This window comes from Bos grunniens, chromosome 3 (genome assembly GCF_055505025.1).
Source record: "Bos grunniens cultivar Pamir isolate PY7600 chromosome 3, Bosgru_T2T1.0, whole genome shotgun sequence".
Classification (NCBI taxonomy): domain Eukaryota; kingdom Metazoa; phylum Chordata; class Mammalia; order Artiodactyla; family Bovidae; genus Bos; species Bos grunniens.
Window position 1 is genome coordinate 31,663,297 of NC_141167.1, and position 12,467 is coordinate 31,675,763.

A 12,467-nucleotide genomic window follows, 5' to 3' on the forward strand; every position below is an offset into this window, starting at 1 on the left:
AACAGAGGCTCCTACTGCTGCTAAATCTCTTCAGTCGTGTCTGACTCTGCGAGACCCCATAGACGGCAGCCCACCAGGCTCCCTCATCCCTGGGATTCTCTAGGCAAGAACACTGGAGTGGGTTGCCATTTTTTTCTCCAATGCATGAAAGTGAAAAGTGAAAGTGAAGTTACTCAGTCATGTCCGACTCTTAGCGACCCCATGGACTGCAGCCTTCCAGGCTCCTCCGTCCATGGGATTTACCAGGCAAGAGTACTGAAGTGGGTTGCCAGTGCCTTCTCCGAAATAATAGAGGGGAGACATGGCCAAAGAGGTAGGAGCCGCTGCATCAGAATGTGATGCCACCCAAATCAAGGGATGAGAGCACTGCAAGGAGACCCATGTTTCCAAATGCAGCAGTCACTTCTTCTTTTATTTATTTACTTGGCTGTGCTGGGTCTTAGCTGTGGTATGGAAACTCTTAGTTGCAGCATGTAGGATCAGTTCCCCAACCAGGGATCGAACCTGGGCTCTCTGCATTTGGGGTGCAGAGTCTTAACCACTGGACCACCAAGGAAGCCTTCCAGCAGTCACTTCTTAAACAATGATCAAGGCCTTTATAATCTAGTCCTTGCCCAGATTTTCTACCTCATCCCCTCACACTGTAGATTTCAGCCCTTCTGCATATCTTAGGGTTCTCTCAATCTTCTGTGACATTCTACCTTCCCATTCATTTGTTCATTCATTTCCTCTCCTATAAGGTCCACACATTCCTGTGTGGTTCTGTACAACCCACTGGAAATTGTCATCATCAATCAAATGCCATCTTGAGCTTTTTCTCCTATAAAGCTTGCCTAACCTGTTAACCACTCCTTCCTCTAGCCCTCCACTTTTCTATCAACTTGGCTTTTACACTTCACCTGCAAGACTATATTTCTATTTCCATGCCTCTCTTCCCCATAAGATTGCCTTGTCTAGGGGTACAGGCTGTCTATTTATCTCTACAATGTCAAGAGCAGACACATGATGTGGCATGGTCAGCAGTTTATATGTTTTATTGAATGAGAAAGAGTGAACAAAAGACTTTGCACATCAACATCACTCAGAGAACAAATCAATGGTAGTGTAAAAATCAAAAGAGTTAATTGAGAATTTTCCTTCTCTGGGTTTTGATTAACTGAGGTTTCCCTGGGTTAATGCCTGGATTGATACTATACAGAATACATTCAGGTTTGCTCTGGCCTATATGAGCTCCTGAATGTAGTTGTAAATGAACTAATCTGGGTGGGAGGGATCACCTCTGTACGGTTATATAGAAACATCCGTTTGTGTTGAGACTGCCAAACTGGCTTTCCCTTAGCCCCACTGCACCAAGGGTGTCTCATAAATGTTAAATAATCATAATGACCATGCTCAAGGGGGTGTCAGTGGTCATAAAAGCTGGCTTTTATGGATGCTGGTCTGCATCTCCTGGTGGGTGGCTACAACTTACACAGGCCTGATGGCCAGAGGGCTCCATACAGGATGCATCTGAGAGACCTCTACGCTTGGGTGGCTTGGATCCAATCACAAGCTGGGACGCCCAACCATTGATTGATTGAGGAAGGCCACCCACACTGAGCCTTCTGGAATCCATTGGTGAGTCACGGGCCAAAGGATTATGTCTTCAATATGGGCCATCAGGCCTGATACCAAAGCATTTCCTGCTTACAGCTTAGGGGAGCTGTCATTAATGAGGGTGATGACCTGTGGGTCCAAGAAATAGCCAGATGAGAGGAAAACCACAGTCTCATTTACACCTCATGGGACATGGCTTCCTAAGCTTTTCTGTTTGATTCTATATTCTCCAGCAAACCTCATTTTACACTCATCCTATCATTTATCCTTTGTTTTCATTCATTTCATGGACATTAATTGAGCACGTGGGCTAGACGTTAGAAGTACAGAGATGAATAAGACACAATTCCTACCCTTTTGGGTTCAGTTCAGTTCAGTTCAGTCACTCAGTGGTGTCTGACTCTTTGTGACCCCATGAATCGCAGCACGCCAGGCCTCCCTGTCCATCACCAACTCCCGGAGTTCACTCAAACTCACGTCCATCGAGTCGGTGATGCCATCCAGACATCTCATCCTCTGTCGTCCCCTTCTCCTCCTGCCCCCAATCCCTCCCAGCATCAGGGTCTTTTCCAATGAGTCAACTCTTCGCATGAGGTGGCCAAAGTATTGGAGTTTCAGCTTCAACATCAGTCCTTCCAATGAACACCCAGGACTGATCTCCTTTAGGATGGACTGGTTGGATCTCCTTGCAGGCCAAGGGACTCTCAAGTCTTCTCCAGCACCACAGTTCAAAAGCTTTTTTGAACACAATTCTTCGGCGCTCAGCTTTCTTTAAGTCCAACTCTCACATCCATACATGACCACTGGAAAAGCCATAGCCTTGACTAGACGGACTTTTGTTGGCAAGGTAATATCTCTGCTTTTCAATATGCTGTCTAGGTTGGACATAACTTTCCTTCCAAGGAGTAAGCGTCTATTAATTTCATGGCTGCAATCATCATCTGCAGTGATTTTGGAGCCCCCCAAAAATAAAGTCTGACACTGTTTCCACTGTTTCCCCATCTATTTCCCATGACGTGATGGGACCAGATGCCGTGATCTTAGTTTTCTGAATGTTGTTAATTGTAGACAAATAAGAAACCATTCCCATGTAATGTGTTATGTATATATGGCCATTGCATGCATGAGTGCTCAGTCACTTAGTTTTGTCCAACTCTTTGTGACCCTATGGACTGTAGCCTACCAGGATTCTCTGTCCATGGAATTTTCCAAGCAAGAATACTGGAGTGGATTGCCTTTTCCTTCTCCAAGGGATCTTCCTGACCCAGGAATCAAACCCATGTCTCTTGCATCTCCAGCATCAGCAGGCAGATTCTTTGCCAGTGAACCACCTGGAAATTCCATATATGGCCATAGGGGTATGTACAAAGGGAAGAAAGGGGACACAGAGGTCATATTTGTACTGAGTTTTAAAGGATGAATAGGATTCCAACTGGCAAGGAAAAGGGAAGAAGAGAGGTGCTGGGTATCCAGAGGGGTGAGGAGGCATTTTAAACAACTAGATACATAGAGTGAGAGGAGTGCAAAGTAGGGATCAAGAGCAGGATCTCTGCCTCCATAATTTCAGGGGTACCACTCACATAAGAGTCTACAAAGTCATGCAGTGCATAACCTGGTGGTTATATGCCCCTTGTGGCCCTTTTTGGGAGACTTGGGTTCAGTTCCTGTCTCTGCTATTCACCAGCTGTATGACCTCGGGTGATGCTCTCGCTGTTCCTCATTCCTTTCAAGTCTGGAATAAAGAAACTGATCTAGATGATATCCAGATAATCTCTTCTCCCCAGAGTCCTCTATGAGTCCAGCCTGAGATGAAATGTCAAAGGAGTTAAAGCTTGTTGTTTTGCGACTGAATTAGGTATTGTCCTCAGAAATAAAACCCTAATCTTCCCCCAAACTCTTGATTTATGTACATTTTTTAACATAATGTTGGTTAAACAGTGATGTATAGAATGTGAGCACTAAAACAGAATTTAAAGATCATTTAACCCAAGTGGTTCATTTTTGAGAAGATGAGACTGAGACCTAGAGACAGTATACGATCCACCCAAAGGCATATAGTAAGTTAGGTCAAGATCAGAACTCTATCAGACTCTTTGTCCTAAGCCAAGCAGTTACCAAGTTTGACACTGACTAATTCTATAACATTGCAACCTCCTTGGCTTGTTTCATGTTTATTCAAAAAAAAAAAAAAAAAAAAAGGAACCATCATCCTACTGAGAAGCATAATGCTGCTAATGAAGGCTGCCTGCAGATCCACTCACATGCCTCCTGGACACCCTATTCCCACTCTGCTGGCTTCCACACAGCAGAGCATCCAGCTGACCAAACCTGCAAATCTAGGACCATAGCACACCTCCACCTGATATTTCTTTGAAATATAAAAAACTCCAAACCCTTTTCCTCATAATTAAATTAAATCTAGGTATATATAAAGTCACTTTTGATGTGGCCAAAAGCACCAGACATCCAAGTGAGAAACTCAAGTGTGACTCTTGCTCCTCCTCCTCCTCTCTCCCATTCCCTCCTCCCAGTTCCAAAACATATCCTTGTCTCCAACTCCACTGACCTACTTCAGAGCTATACCCTTTCTTACCAGAGCTATTACAGAAGTCACCTGAGTAGTGTCCCTCCCTCCCATCCATCTCCCTCCTCCTGCCACCATGATGGTTTTGACTCTGCCCTGCTCAAGGGCAAACCAGGGGCACTTCCACATCTATCAGTAAAACCCAGTCTTGAGCCTGGCATCTTACGTGGTTTTGGTCTTCCCCCACCCACCCGCCATTGTTTATCTCTGCCTCTGTACTCCATAAGTATGCATAATTATTATTCATGATTCTACAGGTAAGTTGGAGCTTCCCAGGTGGCTCAGTGGTAAAGGCTCCACCTGCCAATACAGGAGGCACAGTCAGTCAGTCAGGCCAGTTCAGTCCCTGGGTCGGGAAGATCCCCTGGAGGAGGAAATGGCAACCCACTCCAATATTCTTGCCTGGGAAATCCCACGGACAGAGGAGCCTGATGGGCTACAGTTCATGGGATCACAGAGAGTCAGACACGACTTAGTGACTGAATACACATGCACACGTGCATGCCTTGGGCACAGGTATGCTGTGCTATCTCAGGTCTCCACATCTTTACTCAGCTGTTTTCTTTGCCTGGAATGCTTTCCCATCCTCAAATCCATCTCCCTTGTACATCCATCCTATACAAGTCTGCTTGGGGATACCACGGCAAAATTCCATTTTTGTGTAAACAACAAAAATGTATTTTCTCAGAGTTCTGGATGCTAGAATCCATGACCAAGATGTCAGCAAACTCAGCTTCTGCTAAGAGCTCTCTTTCTGGCTTACAGACAGCTGCCTTCTCTCTGTGTGTTCACACGAGCTTTGCTTTGTGTGTGCACACCGAGAGATAGCTCTCTGCTGTCTCTTCTCCTTATAAAAAGCCCAACCCTTATGACCTCCTTTAATTGCCTCCCTAAAAGCCCTATCTCTAAATACAACCACACATTGAGGGTTAGAGTCTCAACATATGAATTTGAAGGGCACAATTTAGTCCATAACACCTCCATTATAGCACTCATCTCTATGTATTACAGTGTTTTATTTTCATGTCTTTCTCCTCCATTGGCTTCTGAGTTCTTGAGGAAAACTAGAAGTCTGTGAATCCTCATGTCAGTGAAGACTGGTCCAGGTTTTGTGAAGCCCAAGGCTTATAAAATGTGATGGGCCCGCACTAAGGGATTAAAACTTGGGTCCTGAGTGACTTGAGGAATGGCCCATGCAAGTGAAGAGCTCTGGAGCTTCAGTTTCATAGTCTCACAGTTTTACTGTCTCTGGACTCACAATAAAAAGCTTCATTGGGTCCTACAAAGACCACTGGGCTGGGGCGCATTCAAACTTCTCACCTGATTTTGGACAGATAATTTCATTATCCACACCTCAGTGTTTATGCATGTGTAAAATGAACCTACAATAGCTGCCATGAGGTTGTTTTGAAGATACAATTAAATAACCTGAAAATACATTAAATATTTGTTTACTTGCTCATTGTCTGCTTCCAACTACAATGTCAGCTCCATTAGGAAAAGAGACTCTGCCTTGGTCGTGGCTGAATCTTTTCCATGATGGCGCCTGGAAATGGTTGGATGCTTCATAAATATTTGTTGAGTGAAAGAATGTAGTGCCTTGTAGGACCTGAAAGAATGGTGCTTGGTATCCATTGTTAAGTTCTGCCAGTTGTAACTATTGCTACTATTAATGAATCTTTAGTTCTATGAATAAGGAAGAGACAGAAAATACTAACATCAGAAGACATAAAAATCACTGTAAACTAGACTCTGGAGAGCATTATCATTCCAAATCTCTTATTCTCCTAAATGTTTTGAAACTTAGAATAAGAAAATATTCGGAAGGAAGAAGGAAAGTTGAGAGAGGGAAGGAGAGAAGGAGGAGAGGAGGCAGAGAAGAAAAGAAAAAGAGATAGACAAAACAAAACAAAAGAACATTGAAAACTGTCCAGCAATGGAGAGAGGCAAAAAGGAAAGCCCCAGAAATTTGACATCATTTCTTCCAGGACCAAGACAGCTTATTTATTATTCATTGTTCATCAGCTCCCCTTGTGCTCTCCAGGGAGGAGGGAGTGTGGCTGGGTGCAGAATGCTCTCTCATCAGCCTTCAAAAAGGGCAGACAACCTCAAGTAATGTCAGGCCCCAGTCTCTTCCATCTTGGAGCTGAAAAGCTAGTCTTCCAATTTAGCTCTGAACTCCTCACCCCAATCAATTAAGAGAAATCTCATCAAAAACCCCAAATAAGTTTGGTTGGCCTGACCTAGCTAAAGAGGCATGGTTCCTCCTGGAAGAATCTATCATGTTTAAATGGCTCACCCTGATGGTTAGGAATTCAGGGAGAGAGGCTGTAAGCCACACAAAAGAGCTGAGAGGGACCCCCACACTTACAGAGGGCCCCCTTCATGACAGATGGGGAAACTGAGGTTCCAAGACAGCCAGCGACTTTGTCAAGGTTACAGAACTTTTTATTACTATTGTTAAAAGGAATCCCTGAGACAGATCTGGCTTCCTACACAGTCCATTTAATTCTCACACTTGACTGTGTCAGTAACTCTGACTCGTGGTTCAAGGTTCAAGGCTCTTATGAGCCTGACCTCAGCTTCACAGACCTTGTTTCCGCTTCTCATTTTGCTTCCTATGTGCTATGGGAACTTGGACAAGTGACAGCACCTTTCTGGGCCTCAATCTTATCCTTCGTAATTTGTCTCACACATGTGCTGTCAAGATTAAGTAAGACAGCATGTTTTAAAAGCTGGTACTTTTTGTGCTTAATAAGTGCTGATTTCCCACCTTCTCCCTTCCTCCTTCTGGCTTCCCTGGTGGTTCAGACAGTAAAGAATCTGCCTACAATGCAGGAGACTCGAGTTCAATCCCTAGATCAGGAAGATTCCCTGGAGAAGGGAGAGGCTACCCAACCCAGTATTCTTGCCTGGAGAATTCATGGTCAGAGGAAGCTGGTGGGCTACAGTCCATGGGGTCACAGAGTAGGACACTAACTGAGCAACTAACATTTTCACTTTCCAATCTTCTCCCTTTCTCCCCCAGCCCTCCTTCTTTCCCTTTCCCTTCACTCCTCTTTTCTTCCTTTGTTCTTCACATAACAAATGATGAATGCGAAGAAGCAGAACACAGGGTCCTCGCTCAACGGAAGTTCATCTCCAATCAGGCTTCTGTTTTCACTTCTGTAGCACGTAAAGGTGGGAATACACAGATGTCCTTCCCTGTCCTCAAGGAGCTTATAGAAAACCAGAGCTACATACAAGGGAGAGAAAACCCCACAGGAAGCACGAGATATTTTCAAGCACTCAAAAAATTTTACACATAGAAGGGGAGAAATTACCAAGTTAGGGTACAGTGATAAGGTATCAGAGGGGGAAACCCAAGAGGTACTGAAGTTCTCTTTGTCTGATTCAGAAAGAAAAAAAAAAAACAAAAAAAACTGGTAAAGGGAACTAGAAGTTCACCCATCGGGGCAACTATTTCTGGGCACCAGAGAATCTAAGTCCTCTGGGTCCTGTGACTAATGAACCTGGTGGGAAAAAATATCTAAAATTACATGAAACTGAAACAAGAGAAAGAAAATGAAAGGAGAAGAGGAAAGAAGAAGGAAGAAAGGAAGGAAACTACCACTGGTTTTCACTTAGCAGTACTAAGTCCCAGACCAGATTCCTTTATACATTCATTCTATGAGTGAAAAAAAGAAAGGAGGAAAGGGGACAGGGGCAGTGAGAAAGGGTGGAAGGAAGAAGGAAGGGTGGGAAGAAACCTTGGAGATGGATACGCTCTTCTTTTTAAACAAGAGGAAACTAAAGTCAAGAGAAAATGCCTCGCCCACAGCAACACAGTCATAAAACGCAGAACTACTATTGAACACCAGCTATGTGTAACTGCAAAGCTCGGGCTCCCTCAGGACATCCCAGTCCCCCGATCAGAGTCCACATTATCCCTCAAATTATAGCATCAGTGGTAAGGTATGGTCTAAAGAGCCAGGATGTCATGGGAAGAGGAATAAAAAGCACAGAGAAAAGGGCCCTTTCAGGTTCTCAGGGAATCCCACCATTTCTGTGATTATCTCTACAACATGAATTTCTCCTTGGGCTACTGACAAAGTTAACCCTGGGCATGTCACATAATCTCTCTGCTGCCTTATCTGTAAAATGGGTTCATAACATCATCATCATTTGATGAAAGAGACTGGATTAGCTGAAATCTTGAGTACCGGTCCAGGTTGAAGTTTTTAGATGCTACTCACATCACAGAATTCCACACCTAAAAAAAGTGTAAAAATCCATGCCCGAGAAATGGCTAGACTCTTGGTAGAGATTTCCACTTGGCCCATTGGTCTGTTCTCTTCTTTTGCATAATGACAGAATTTTTATCTAGTCACAAGACTACCCAGGTAAAGAGATTTCTTGGCCTTACTTAAAGGTAAGGGTGGCCATATGATCAAATTATAGGTAGTGGAATATGAAAAAAAGTGATATGTGCAAATTCTTCCCTGAAAAAGAAATGGTAAGCTCTCCCTAATTCCTCTTTTCCTCTTCCTGTTGGATGAAACGCACATTTGATGGCAGGAACTGCCATCCTGGATCATAGGATGGAAGGCGCGTGATGAGGACCATAAGGCAGCACAATGGGAAGAACTTGGGTTCTTCTATCATTCGATATGGAATCTAGAACGGTGGTACTGATGAATTAATTTGCAGGGCAGCAGTGAAGAAACATAGAGAACAAACCTATGGACATGGTCGTGGGGGAGGGGGAGGGGAGGAGGGAGAGGGTGAGATGTATGTGTATGGGGAGAGTAACAAGGAAACTTACAATACTATATACAAAATAGATAGCCAATGGGAATTTGCTGTATGTCTCAGAGAACTCAAACAGGGGCTCTGTGACAATCTATAAGGGTGGGATGGGGTGGGAGATGGGAGGGAGGTTTGAGAGGGAGGAGATATGGGTGCACCTATGGCTGATTCTTGTTGCTGTATGACAGATGGAATACCACAAAATTCTGTAAAGCAATTATCCTTCAATTAAAAAATAAATAAAGTGAGAAAAAAAGAAGCCATCATTCTATCCCTTGATAATCTACCTGAACTTCATATGTGAGAGGGAAATAAATTCCTATCTTATTTATGCTGCTGGCCTCTAGCAAATACATCCCTTTTACGAAAAAATAAAATCACAGATTGTCCAATTTGGGAAACATACTGCATGGAAAGTGAGATGGGAAACATTTTAGACACGTTCATGGTATTGTCACAGTCATAAATACAAAGTCAAATGGAGCCAATGAAACTTCATGTCTATGCATGGAAATAGAGGGTCCCCCAGATAATCCAAATTATATTTATATTGAATAGAAAGAGGGCTGGATAACCATTTCCATGTATACACAAAATTGTAGAAGTTGTCACAAGACTTTTTAAATTACCCTCACCCCCTACCCTGAGCCTAGAGGCCAGAAGACCCAGTTAGAATGAAAATTATATAATCCATTTATTTTTAAACCAAATTCCACTATGACTGCAGGGTAATAGTGGGAGAAGTCTGTCCAGGGAAGATGAGACAGGATGAGGTGAGGTCAACAGATCTCCAGGAACCTGCCTCTACTGCATCTTCATCTCTCTTATCTACTTTATATATCGAGGTTCCCCAAAAAAGTTCAAATGATTCTGTGCTCAAGCCTGAGTAAGTCCAACTTCCTGGTAATAGAGGAAAGAACTAGCACCCAGAAAGGGGAATTGACTTGCCTACAGTCACACAGTGATGGAGAGGACAAGTTCCCAGGCCTAGGAATCAGCCTCTTTCACTGAACCAGACCTATCTATTGATCAGGATAGACACAACTGCTAGCCCGGGGACATCCCTCTCTAACCACAGAGACAGAGTTTCCCTTTTGTTTGTGATTTTTAAGTGACTCTCTCATTCGCATGGGTGCTTCAGCCAGAAGGGAAAGAACCTTTGACCACAGCAGGTGCTCACAGCCTGAGAACAAGCCAGTGAATTCCTATACTGGCCCCAGGATGTCACATCCTGTCCAGCCTGCTCAGCTGTCCAAGAGAGGGATGGATCTCTCCTGGTCAGAATGGGTCTTGAGAGCAGAGCAAAGGAAGGCATCACATTTCCTGTAGCATTATGACCACAACCAAAGATGTCTTCTTCCCAGAAGGGAGGATCAGGTGGGTGCCAGGAACAGGTCCCCAAATCCCTGAGCACCAGTATTGGTCAATCAGATTAATATTAAAAGTGATTGAGGGGACTTCTCTGGTGATCCAGGGGTGCAGATTCAATCCCTGGTGGGAGCTAAGACCTCACATGCATCTTGGCAAAAAAAAACCCCACACAAAACATGAAATAGAAGCAATACTGTTACAAATTCAATAAAGACTTTTAACATGGGATGGGGGGAGAAGTGACTGGAAATTCCCTGGTGGTCCAGTGGTTAGGATTTGACGCTTTCACTGCTATGGCCTAGGTTCAATTCCTGGTCAGAGAATCAGAGAATTAAGATCCTATACGGTGTGCAGCACAACAACAACAACATTAAAAGTGATTATTCATTGGAATGATCCAGAAGTTCCCACTTCCCAAAGGCCTTTTACATACATTATCTCAGTTGGCGGTTCTTACAGTGCTAGAGGGGAAGTGGGTCAGAACACTGGACACTGGAGGCCCATCAGGGTCTCACTAGAATGTGAATTCCCCCAGGGAAGGGGATTAGGTTGGTTTTTGTCCACTCTTTCCCCTAGTGTTCCAATACTACACTTGAACTGATGCCCACTGTTTGCTTCATAAGGGAAGAAACAGCCTCTGCCAATCTTCCCAACTTCCTCTCTCTTCAACACCCCCTAATAAGACACAATCCACTCAGCCTTCCAGTCAGTGAACCACAGGCAGGTCCCCAAGCTGAGGCAGCTCTCTCTCCAGCCTGCAGGGTTTATGCATGCTCTTTCCTCAGCCTGAAATGGCCTCTGCCATCTCTTCCTCTACTGGACCTTTCTATCTCAGTCGACATTCAGGGCTGCTGTGTTCAGATAAGCGAGTTGTTCATCAGGCAAGAGTGATCTGGAAACTAACACAATATTATAAAGTGACTACATTCCAAGATAAAATTAAAATTAAATTAAATGTAAAAAATAAAAGAGTGATCAGCCCAGGAGGCAACTGGGGACACAAACATCTGCCTGGGCTCTGCTTATCACGCTGTGCCACAGGTTAGGGGCTGCATTTACCCAGTAAAAGGGGAAACTTAAAATTATCACACAGATTCCATAAGGCTAGCGTCCTATTGATAGCAGGTCTTCCAGGGCTCCTTTGGCCATACCCCAGAGCAGCATAGAATCCACAGTCTCTGGCCTTGCTCATTTCCCCACAGAAGCCTCGAGGTCTTCCACTGCAGCAGCTGTCTTGTTACAAGTTGTCTCAACCGTTACAAAAATGCCAGGCCCACAGGAGCACTTCTAGAAATGTGAATGAATAATGATGGGCCTAGAGAGGTGAATTGCCTTTTCCAGGGTGACAGGGTCAGCCATTAGCAGAGCTGACTCAAGCCCCCCAGACCTCCTGGGGTCTGGTCTAGAGCTTCCTTCCACAGTAGAAACCCTCCTTCCAAACACTGCTTCTGGAAGCCAAGCCCTCAGAGATAGATATCTTATTTAGCAGTGAAAACAAGCCAGATGAGCCTAATTAATTTTGAACCCTTGCATGCAGCCTGTTCACTCAGTCAGTGAGGGTTACTCATGAACAGAAATATTTGAGAAGACTCATTTTTCCACCCCCAATTCATAATTCTGTCTACCTGTCACTCTTCACCCAGATTTAAGAGGTGCTAGTGAACTTCAAGTAGGCCCCGTGCCTCCAGCACCACTGTCCTGACCAGGCTTTGCCCCTTGATGCTTATCCTGCAAACATAAACCAAAGGGGCTTGACCAAGTGGCTTCTGCAAAGGGTCGTGGAGCTAAAAGCGTCTCACATGCTGGTATTTTGCGTATAATGTGATCCAGACCCCCTGATAACAAAGCTGTGCAAGAAAAAGTGAGGAGGAATGCAGAAAATCACCATGTTGGCAGCTGGAAGAACTGGGTCACCATCCTGTTAGGATAATATTAATAACCCCTCATTGGAAAGTGAGATTTGATTAAAGCCACTTTGCCTGCCGAGGACAACATTCCCAAGGCAGAGCTGTCTGGAAGATTTGAAAGGTGAGCAAGAGACAAGGGGCTTTGACTGCTTCTCTATGCAAGAAGGGGGCTGTGCTAGGAGTAGAGAACCCAGGAATGGTCTCACACTTTGGACTTTGGG

General features: G+C 44.3%; 1 non-coding gene across 1 annotated transcript; it reads right to left on the reverse strand.

Annotated features, from left to right (window-relative positions):
- Positions 1 to 483: 483 nt before the first annotated feature.
- Positions 484 to 556, reverse strand: TRNAW-CCA (transfer RNA tryptophan (anticodon CCA)). Its single transcript has one exon. It is a non-coding gene; the product is annotated as a tRNA-Trp (tRNA).
- Between the last annotated feature and the right edge of the window lie 11,911 nt (positions 557 to 12,467).